This window comes from Zingiber officinale, chromosome 10A (genome assembly GCF_018446385.1).
Source record: "Zingiber officinale cultivar Zhangliang chromosome 10A, Zo_v1.1, whole genome shotgun sequence".
Classification (NCBI taxonomy): domain Eukaryota; kingdom Viridiplantae; phylum Streptophyta; class Magnoliopsida; order Zingiberales; family Zingiberaceae; genus Zingiber; species Zingiber officinale.
Genome location: NC_056004.1, coordinates 8,150,667 through 8,162,676, shown reverse-complemented (window position 1 = coordinate 8,162,676; position 12,010 = coordinate 8,150,667). Strand labels below are relative to the sequence as shown.

The 12,010-nt window shown below is 40.2% G+C and overlaps 1 long non-coding RNA gene across 1 annotated transcript; it reads left to right on the top strand.

The window, feature by feature from the left end:
• The first annotated feature begins 3,852 nt into the window (after positions 1 to 3,852).
• On the top strand, positions 3,853 to 5,254 carry LOC122027842. Its single transcript, XR_006124545.1, has 3 exons — positions 3,853 to 4,381; positions 4,459 to 4,616; positions 5,123 to 5,254. It is a non-coding gene; the product is annotated as an uncharacterized LOC122027842 (long non-coding RNA).
• The last annotated feature ends 6,756 nt before the right edge of the window (positions 5,255 to 12,010 follow it).

The window sequence follows — 12,010 nt, the reverse complement described above, 5'->3', positions numbered from 1 at the left end:
AAAATACACCGTTATTGTTCTCAGTTCAGTGAGGATAGTCTACCTTAATGTCCAAGATTTTCAATCATTACAATTGGGACTACTAAGTCTATTCTATAGTATAACAACTAGGGGATTGACTAACATTTGAAATCCTAAGAATCACAGAAAATATTTGGTCAAGACCAACACTTTAAAATCCCCGTGAATTTTGTATGCCACGATAGTGTGGACGTATACAAAAAGAGATTTTATCTATTAATTTTATTATCTCGTCATTCTAACTTCATGACAAATAAAATTAATAGTTGGCCTATCTTTGATCAAATATTTTGGTCAAAACTTTGAATTTAAAATAACATTGATTCCTCAAACAATATTATTTAAATTCACCAACACCTCAAACACCGAGAATTTTACATGCCACGATAGTGTGGACGTATACAAAATTGAACATTTGTAACAGGATTTTACCCATTAATTATCTTGTCAATAAATATTTATGACAAATAAAATTACCTCAAACACCGTGAATTTTGCATGCCACAATAGTGTAGACATATACAAAAACAAACATTTGTAAGAGGAGTTTTTCCCATTAATTTTATTTTCTTATCATCCTAACAAATAAAATTACCTCAAACACCGTGAATTTTGTATGCCATGATAGTATGGACGTATACAAAAACTCGACATTTGTAAGAGGGGGTTTTAATTTTATAATCTTGTCAACTTATATTTTTGACAAATTAATAGTTGGTTTTCCTTTGGTCACACAAATAATAGCAGTGAGTCCGATGGGGAGGATACTATAAGACGTGCCTAAGTGTATACCATTACTTGACACTAAGTCCATTAATAAGATTGTACCCCTTCCGATGGGGAAGATCACACGCTCTTAATTAATTTCCTATAGTCATCCTAAATGGAAGTTTGATCTAGTGATCCGCAAACAAACTCATCCGATATGGAGGAAGGCACTCAGAGCCAACGCGCAAGCTTGTTGCATCACTTACAAACCAGTAATGGAGACCATGGGATTCATATACTAATCCCTCTCCCACTTAGTTATTTATGGTGAGGAATTTTAACCTAGCTATCACACACAGGCACACATATACAGTAAATAAAAAACAATAAATTTGGAAATTATTTTCCAACTATTATGGCCTTTTTCCATCACTGTCCTCCGTGTGCTCCAACCCTAGCTGTTGCCATCTTTAGCCACTACCATTGGGTCGAATCGTCGCATCCATCTTGCTTCTTATTCCGCTGCGCCTCTGGTACTCCAAAAGTACCACGCCTCACAAGCATCAGATCCGCGACAAAAATAGAATTTTACATGTGTCGATCCTATATTCCTCGAGAAAATGTACATGAAATCTAGATTGAAAATAAAATTCTAAAATCCTAGGGCAAATACAGCTCCTGCTGTATTAGTTACATACATTCATGCACACACATAATAATGCCCTTGACATGTCCAAGGGTCCAATCACACACAACATCTATAAACCATAATAGTTGGAGCCTACAACCAAAAAGTTAGCACATCCTACTATTATCCTACCTAAATTATGTATGACATGTGCATAACCTATTTGAATTCTAAACACACAGAGGCAAACCCAAGCTCTGATACCAATTGTTGGTTAGTCCCAAGAAAACGTACCGGTTCCACTGTATAAAAAATTTTGTACAAGTGTCGAACCTTTCCTTAAATAACCTATTGTGTTCTTTAGAAGTTAAATTAGGAATCACAGACGAAACTTAACATCATTGATTCTAAATTTAACTTATCTGTTCTTAATGGTTTAGATTTGAATCGCAAGTGAAACTTAACACTATTGATTCAAATCCACCTATGTTATTAATTTCATTAAATATTAATTTTCAAAATTGGCTTCAAGGACTGCATGGCGAGGCACATGGCCTTCTTGGATATGGGAGCAACCACCACCGCCTAGACAAAGCCTTTTAAGGAAAGCTAATATTTAATTTCCTTAAATAACTCTAGGTTAACCAAAAAGAACAATCGAATCACAAATTCGAAAAAAAAAGAAAACACAAACTCGAAAAACTAATTTGAAAAACTAGATCTAATGCCTCTTGTGTTTGGAATTATTACAAGGAAAAATAAACTAGCATGATGTGGAAAATAAATACTAGTAATACCTTTCTTTGTAAACTTTAATGACCTCTTGATCTTCTACCGTATTCCTCTTCTAACCTCGAACGTTGTGTGGGCAATGATCTTCCGAGATGAGAACCACCAAGAACCTTCTTCTTCCTTCTAGGTTTCGGCCACCAAGATATCTCCATGAAAAGTTGAGGTTCGGCCACCACCAAGCTCCAAGGGATGATAGGAAACAAAGTCTCCTCCTTCTTCTTCTTCCTCAAGTAAAATCCGGCCACCAACCATGCTCCTAGAGAAGTTGCCGCCGGCCACAAGAAGAAGAGAAGAGGGAGAAGCTAGGGCCGGCCACCAAAGAAGAAAATAGAGGAAGAATAGAATAGAGTCGTTAGTCATTAAGGCACCTCTACCCCCTCTTTTATAATCCTTGGTCTTGGCAAATAAGGAAATTTTAAATAAAAAACTTCCATAATTTCTTTGCCATGAAAAAGAATAATTATTTTAATTAAAAAACAATTTTCTTCTCTTAATAATAATGGCCGGCCACCACAAGCTATAAACAAGGAGAGTTTTAATTAATTAAAACTTCCTAATTTGTCTCCAGAAATTTATAAAAATTTCTCCAATAATTTTAATCCCTTCATGGTTAGTAAAAAAGAAGTTTTATAAATTAAAATCTTTCTTTTAAACATGTGGATAATTCCCTAAAAGGAAAGTTATCTCTAAAAATTAAAATCTCTTTTCAATCTACAAATAAGGAAAGATATCAAATCTTTTCTTAATCTTTTGTAGAAACTAATATAAGAGAATATTTAATTTTTAAACTCTCTTTTAAAACATGAATATGGTTAAAAGAAGAAAGTTTTCTCAAAATTAAAATCTCCTTTCAATCTACAAATAAGGAAATATTTCAAATCTTTTCTTAATCTATTGTAGAAAGCTATAAAAGGAAAGATTTAAAATTTAAACTCTCTTTTAAAACCATGATATCCACATAAGAAATAATTTTAATAAAAATTCCTTTTAATTTTCTAGTTGCCGGCCACCTAAGCTTGGGACCCAAGCTTTCGCCGGCCACTAACTTGGCTCAACCTTTGGGTCTTGGCTGGCCCTAGCTTGGGTTCCAAGCTAGCTTGGCCGGCCACCAAAAGTGGGTAAGAAGGTGGGTATGTGATGGGTATAAATCTCTATATACAAGTGGCTACGATAGGGACCGAGAGAAGGAATTGGTTTTGGTCTCCCAATGAAATTAAGCTTCCCGTGTTGTGGATTTTGGAGATGATTGATTTACTTACAGTTGGCTAGACAATAGTGTGTGAGTAGCAGAAGCAGGGTGAGCTCATAACCCACAGAGCCATCTTTTACAGTTGGAGATTTGTGATGAAATTTGGATGGAGCTGTATATGAGTATGTTGCTGGATTGTTACACTGAGATGTGGATCCCTGAGTTGAGCAGTAAATTTGGGGACCAAATTTTTATTAGTAGGGGAGAATGTAAAATACAGCACTCAAATAATATTTAAATAATAAAGTTATTGGACAAATAATCTTATTGGATTTTTCAGAAATTTTTAGGAATTTTCTGGGAATTAATCGGAGCCCGTATAACGTATTTTAAGGGGATCAATTATTGGGTTTAGTGGAAGCCTATTTTGGAATATCCAAAGATGGGAGTTGATTGAGGAATAAACTTAGGTTTTGATTTATCTAAACCTAAGTTTAAATTTATAAACCTCACCTATTCCTAACCCGTGCCCTAAAGCCTTCCCTCACCGCCGACTTCTCCCCTTCGTTTCCTCTGTGCCACCCTCCGAGGGCTGCAACGGCGTCGGCAGATCGCCGGCCTCGCTTACCCCGCACCGGCAGAGTCTCCCGAGCCCTCTCCCTCTCACGATTTCCCCTCTTCACCGTGCCCTAGCCGCCTCTTTTCCTCTCTCGATCTCACGTATGTGATCACGCCGACCACCATCCGCACCGCCGGGATCTTTCCCTCTTCTCACCGCAAATCCTCTTCCTCTGCTGTTGCCGAGTGCGGCCGTCGCCGGAAGGAAGATCGGCATCAGCCTCGCGTCTCTGCCCTAGAGTGTCGCAGCCTCCTCGCTGCCCTCCTCCTCACGTGAGCACCACAGCGTCGCCTCCTCTTCACCTCCCTTTTTCCCTTGCATCCATAGCCGCCACTTGATCCTCTACCCGAGCCCTAGAGTCAAGTTGATTTCGTCGGGCTTTTCTTCGCCGTTTGAGGTGGGTTCTGTCATCAAGGTAGGTGAGGTATGGTGAGCCCTTTGTTTCCATTTTTCTTCTGATCGTTGGCCATGACACTCATTCGATTTGTATATGGATTGTAGAACCGATTTGTAGCTCTTATCTCCGATTCCAATAGCAGCATCACGGTCACATACTCATCGGTTGCTTACCTTTGTTTTGACTGTGAGTTTGATTCTACTTCTACTGCTCAATTGGTTTGCTGATTAAGAAGGAGCAGTTCCATCATATCACTGATGAGGTATATATGCAAAAAATCATTGCTCCTTTGTTGGTTTAGTTTCGTTTCAAGGTTGCCCTCCTTGATTCTTATGTAGACTGTTCTGTTTAAGGGTGTTTGGATTATGAACTCAATTGGGCATCTAAAATGTGAAGATTGTAGATCTGTATTGGGGATTTTGATTCAAAGTAAGCTATGTGTGGAGTTTTGGTTGTATTTCTATAGGGATTCGATGGAGATGCATTTGTATCAGATTTAGATTAGAGGTAAGGTGGTTGAATCCAAGCTTAAATCTGATTACAAGGTTGGTTTCGGGTTTAATAACAGATTGGTGTTGTTGTCTAGTGATTGATTTATGATGTGTTGTTGATGATAGCATGGATTAAAAGGATTGTGGATTGAATTAAACCTAATTGAATTAATGAATTAGGATTATTATTCAACTAGGGGTTTCCTCTAATTAGGTGGGGGAGTTATTTAGTTATTTATTTGTGATGTAAATAGCTAAAAACGCTGTGTGATCGCAGGACTTGGGTTCGAGGCGAACGTCTCAACGTGGGGTTGTATTTGGCACGGTCTACGTATAAAGGCGGGTACTTCTTGCTTTATCTCTTTAGTATTTTGATCCTAGTGCATGAGCTTTATGTTCAGATAGTTACTGTATCTATCTTGACTCCACTCTTATTTTTCCTGCGCTTGATACTTCCACTCAATCTTTGAGCTACTCATGTTGGTTTCTATACAGTCTCTTGTTACTATCGATGATATTTAGCAGATACTATATTACTAGGTATCAGATACCAGATACCAGATGCCAGACATTAGATAGTAGGTATTGGATATATGGACACCTGATACCATGCTTACCTGCCTTGATTGCTGTCTATTTACACACCTTACTGAGCATGCTGGCTTCATGTAGCATACCTGTTTCTGTGTTTATTTACACACCTTGCTGAGCATGCTGGCTTCATGTAGCATACCTGTTTTCTGTTTATATATATATGATGACTGTTGCATTATTCGCATCATGTCATTGCATGCATAGCCAACGACTTTGGCTCCCTTGTGGTTGAGACGGTCGTTGGTCTTGGCCGCACGCTCGGCCACTCATGGGTAGTGGTAGCTTGGAGCGTGCCGCTTGTCCTATCGTGCCACACTCGGTCACTCATGGGTAGTGGTGGCTGGAGTTGCGGCAGTAGGGACCCCATCGCAGACGTAGCTATTCAGCTACTATGCACCTGTCCATCCGGTCACTCGAGAGTAGTGGCGGCCTTTGGGTGGTACAGTTTGTCATCGATCCGGCCTCTCGACCATACAGGGGTCGTGGTGCAGAGAGGTGGGCGGGGTGACCATCCGTACATACGCTGTTGTTATTATATCTGCTGGTTGTTTACTTATGTTGTTGTTGCTTATCTATGCTGTTGTTGCTAGATTATGCTGCTGTTGTTTATTTATGCTGTTATGCTTACTTAGGTTGAGATTTATACCTGTGTTAGGTGTTTAGACACTGGCTTACTTACTGTTGACCTGTATATACCTCACATGATACCAAGTAGTTATGAGCAGTACTGTAGCAGGACTTTGCTACATCTACCTTCCCTTACTAGCGTAGGATATGGTTTCAGGTATGGACACTTATTATGATATCACTGTAGTATCTGCTATTTCCATACGAGACTGTATACCTTTGCATCTCTAGTTTGTTTTACTATACTCATGCACTATCTGTCTATTACCCGCTGAGTTTTTATACTCACCACCCCGCATATTGGTAATTTCACCAGGTAGCAGGTAAAGGAGTTATGGAGTCGCCTGGAGATCCTGTCCGCCAGTTCCACGTCACATTCGAGGACGACCTTACGATTTTGGTATTTCTTACGTTATTTGTATTTTGGATTTTGTACTTGTTTATGTATTTGTATTGTCTTGTATTGGGTTTGATATTATTGTGTCAAGCCGAGCAGGCTCGCAGTTAGTTGATTTGTGTTTTGTGACCGTTGTTTGTGATTTCCGCTGTGTTGATTTTTAGTACAGCCGTGTGGGATGATTTATATATCTATATAACTGCGTGGTTGTGTTTATTTCTGTTCCAGCCGAGTGGGCTGCTTATATAATTGCGTGGTTGTGTTGATATATTCCAGCCGTATGTGGCTGATGTATATTGTATGTATGTATGCCTCAGATTGTCACCCGTACAGGGGAGATGCTGCCGAAATTTTTCGGTACGGTCTCCTCTGGGGGCGTGACATCTTGGCTGGCCCTAGCTTGGGTTCCAAGCTAGCTTGGCCGGCCACCAAAAGTGGGTAAGAAGGTGGGTATGTGATGGGTATAAATCTCTATATACAAGAGGCTACAATAGGGACCGAGAGGAGGAATTGGTTTTGATCTCCCAATGAAATTAAGCTTCCCGTGTTCGCCCCGAACACACAACTTAACTTCATCAATAATAATTCATACCACTAAAGAATTATTATTGAACTACCGCACCAATCCCAAATTACATTTTTGGGCTCCTTCTTATTATGAATGCATTAGTCTCTCTATGTTTAAGATGTCGAATGTCCACTAATTAAGTGAGTTACTGACAACTTATTTAATTAATATCTTAGTCCAAGAGTAGTACCACTCAACCTTATTGTCATGTCGGACTAAGTCCACCTGCAAGGTTTAACATGACAATCTTTATGAGCTCCTCTTGGGGACATTATCAACCTAAATTACTATGACACAGTTTTCTTCTATAATCAATAAGTCACACTATAAGTAACATCATTTCCCAACTTATCGGGCATTTTGATTTATCAAACTAAATCTCACCCTTTGATAAGTCAAAGAAATAAATATTAAATATATGTGCTTGTTATTATATTAGGATTAAGAGCACACACTTCCATAATAACTAAGGTCTAGTTCTTTTATTAAATCAGTATAAAAAGAACTTACCTTAAATGGTCCTTCTCAATATACTTAAAGTGTACTAGTATAATTTATTAGTTAAGATAAACTAATGCCTAATTACACTACGACTATTCCAACGGTTTGTTCCTTTCCATCTTAGTCGTGAGCTACTGTTTATAATTTATAAAGAACCGATAACACAATCTTCTGTGTGTGACACCACACACTATGTTATCTACAATATAAATTAATTGAACATCTACATTTGGTATATATAAATGTAGACACTTGACCAATGTGATTCTTATAAATGTTTATACAAAAGCTAGGCTTTTTAGTATACACTCCAACACCTGGACGCACCTTGGACCAGGCGTTGGATGCGCCTTGGAGCAGCTTAGAGGCGCCTTCAGTGGGATAAGGCGCGACTAGATCAGAGCTGATCCACGCGTGCGACTCGACGGCCTGGGGCGCCTCGGACAGGCTTGGAGGCGCCTCTAGCACTATTTAAAAGGGGACTTCGAGCAGCAGCTTAGAACAATGAAACACAAGCGATCCTTCTGCGTTCAACTGCTAACGAGTTCATCCCGAAGTGTTGTGACGACATACCGACGACCCGGAACTCCAGATTTTGATATTCTTACTATCGGTATTGATTTCTTTTATAGTTCTAATTGTAATAATCTTGCAACAATCTTTCGAGCTTATAGTTGTTGCCCATCGAAAGCGGTCAATGACCGCGGGCCTTGGAGTAGGAGTCGCCATAGGCTCCGAACCAAGTAAACGACCGTGTTCTTGTGTTGTTCCCTTCTCTTTCTAATTCGGCTGCATTTACTTGAACGTTTTTACGAATCCGAAATGAAATAGCCACGAGCGCTATTCACCCCCCTCTAGCGCTTTCGATCCAACAATTGATATCAGAGCGGGGTCGCGTTGATCTGGTGCAACCACCAATCGCGCAATTTTTCGTGGTATTTTTAGTTTTACGGAATCAATTAGAATTAGCTTAATAGTTATATTCCAATTATTTTTTCGAATTGGTTTTTGCTCGAGGCTGGTGCAACACTACTCGAGTTCATTATTTCTTAACCTTATTTCCCGCACAGCTAATCCAAGACTATGTCTTGGGACATTTCTGTCATTTCTTTGTTTTGCATATTTAACAAATGGGCCAAGAAGAGGGTTTCAGCACCGTTCGTCCCCCACTCTTCTCTGGAGAAGACTTCGGGTACTGGATGTTGGAACCCCAAGGTTGTTTTGGTGTGTTCAACAAGTTAAGTTAGGTCCTGTGTGTATTTAACCTTGTGTCTAAGTATGCAGGAGCTTAGGAGCACAGGTACTCGAGCGGAAGACGCAGCTAGCGATAAGGACGGCACGCTGTGCGTCCGAGGGACGAGGCGCTGCGGAAGAGTACACCGGCGAACGAGAAGGAAGCGCGCGGTGGTTCCGAGGGACGAAAGCCGGAGCGGAAGATTGCTCGGGGAGCAAGAGACGCAGCTAGCGAGAAGGTCGAGCGGATGAGTACGCTGGCGGACGAGAAGGAAACACACGGCAATTCCGAGGGACGAGAAGCTGGAGGGAAGCACGCTCGAGAAGACCGGAAGTTGGGTTCGGGTGAGCCCTATTCCGGATGGCAGAGATCACCCAAGTAAGCGGATCCAGAGCGGAAGACCCGGACCGAGGCGGGACTGAAACGGAGCAGAGGTCCCGGACGCAAAAGTCAACCAGATTTGACTTTTTGCTCCGGGGCGCCCGGAGCAGCCTGGGGCGCCCGGAACAGTCCGGGGCGCCCGGAACGTGAAGTTTGACCAGAACGCATCTTTCGCGTTCTGGACGTTGGGGGATAAAGTTTTATCCCCCCAAGGGCGCCCGGAAACCTTCCAGGCGCCCCGACTAAGGCTATAAATATAGCCTTGGTCCAGAAGCTTCAAATCAACTCAGTAATTAGCATTCCAAACACTTGTGCGCTCATTGTTCTAGTTTAGCTTCTGTTTTTGTGCTTTCACCAGTGTAAGAGGCTTCTCCGCCCAAAGGAGTTTTTAGTGCGATCACTTTCCTTGGATTAACAACCGCCCCGGTTGTAACCAAGTCAAACACGGTGCCTTGTTTCTTTTCTTGTATTTCTGCTTAGCTAATTTTATACAAGTGTTAGTTTAAGAGTTCGAGAAGGGTTGCTTTTGTTTTTTTTAAAGGGCTATTCAACCCCCCCTTCTAGCCGGCCCAACGGTCCTACAAGTGGTATCAGAGCCAAGGCGCTTCAGGAGGACTAACCGCCGAACGAAACAACAAGATGGCCGGACCAATCATCCACCCGCCGAAATACGAAGGGGACTTCACTACCTGGAAAAAACTAATGCAGGTATTTCTTACAACAGATATTGAATTATTTTTAACAATGAAATTTGGCTTTGAAGCTCCAGAAGACAAGGAAATAGATAAATGGACAAAAAAGGAGCAGGCCAACTTCGTGGCGAACGGCAAAGCAGAGTACCATCTGCTAAGTGTTCTTCCGCCTCAAGAAGTCAACAGGATCGGTAAATACAACTCCGCAAAGGAACTTTGGGAGAAGTTCCTTGAGCTGCACGAAGGGACGTCCGAAGCTAAGCTTGTAGGCGAGATCTGCTTCGCAATCAGCTCACCAGCCTGCGACTTGGGGAAGACGAGACAGTCGCACATCTGCACTCCAGAATAAAAGAAATCATCACCAGACTCAAGAATCTCGGAGAAAAGGTAAGTAACCGAGATTCGCTCAGGTACGCGTTAAATTCATTTCCGAGAAATTCAAAATGGGCATCACTAGTAGATGCTTTTTACATTTCTAAGGACTTAGAAAAAATTTCATTAGAAGAATTTTTTTCAACATTTGAAGTCCATGAGTCAAGATGTGCAGGAATGAAGGAGCCCAAGAACAACGTCACCCTCAAAGCTTCGAGAGACGAACCTGAGTCGGAATCCTCTCTCGACGACGAGGAAATGGTAATGATGGTAAGAAGATTCAAGAAACTCTGTAAATCTAGATCTACTAACCATCCGCAGGGGAAGAAGAAAAGGATGATCCGCTTCTATCACTGCGACGAAGAAGGGCACGTCAAGGACAACTGCCCCAAGCTGAAGAACAAAGACAAGGAGAAGGGAAAGAAGCCTATCCAGAAATGAAAGGCCCTGAAAGCGACGTGGTACGATACGTCGTCCGAATCGGAAGTCGAAGCATTCTCTGGACTCGCACTGATGGCGAGCCATCAAGACGACGACTGCGATTCAAGCTCTTCCGAAATGAGCATCGAGAGCATCGATGAAGGGGGAGACACGTCGGAAGAAAGCAGCAGCTTAGGGGGAGAAACGGACAACGAGATTGACAAGGTAAGTCAGGTACGATCTCTTCCTCCCGATAAAATGTTTAAGTTCGTTAAACTTTTAACAAAAGACTGCTGCAAATTAGAAAGTGAAAATAAAAATTTAAAAGTAATTCTAGCTAAGTCTTGTCCCTTAGAAGAATTAGATAAATTAAATTTGAAAAATGAAAAATTGGAATTAGAAAATCAAATTTTGAAAATTCAAATAGATAACTTAAAAAACTATATATGCATGTTCATCTAAAACCAATTTTAGAAGATTTAATAATTTAAATTGGTACTTTAAATATCACCCGGTACAAATTAGGAACATCTCAAGAAAATATATCCCTAAAAACCTTTTAGTTAATCCAATAGGTTGGAACCTATATTGGGTTCCTAAATCATGCTTAAATTAATTTTAAATTTAAAATTACCGCTTTAAGTGAGAAAATTAAACAAATAATTTCTTTATGAGGCTTTGTCTAAGGAAGTGGTTGTTGCTCCAATAACCAAGAAGGCCTAATGCCTCGCCACAACCTAGAAGCCAAAATATTGAAATAAATGTTTAATTAACTTACTAATGAAGCATTAATACAAGAATTAATTAGTGCTTGAAAAAGGTTATTCAAAACATTTTATTTCAAATTAGAAATTTACTTAGAATTTTTTTTAAAATATAAAAAAAAATCATTTTTTTTCAAGTTTAAGAATCTTTTTAAACAAGAAATCTCAGCTTAAATTACTTAGAAAAACTTTCTAAATTTCTTAAAAACTTAGAAATTTTTTTTTAAACATTTTTTAAAGTGTTTAACCCTTAGATTATTTTTCGTGGAACCCCATTTTTTTGTGATCAAAGGGGGAGAAGGGAAAGTATAAGTCTAGGGGGAGGTAGGTATAATTTTTCTATCTTTTTGTACTTAAATTGCAAATTAAGTTAATTTACTTAAATTTATTTAATGTCTATTTTTACCCTAGCTTAACTTGGGTTGATCACACCAAAAAGGGGGAGATTGTTGGAACCCCAAGGTTGTTTTGGTGTGATCAACAAGTTAAGTTAGGTCCTGTGTGTATTTAACCTTGTGTCTAAGTATGTAGGAGCATAGGAGCACAGGTACTCGAGCGAAAGACGCAGCTAGCGAGAAGGACGACACGCTGTGCGTCCGAGGGACGAGGCGCTGC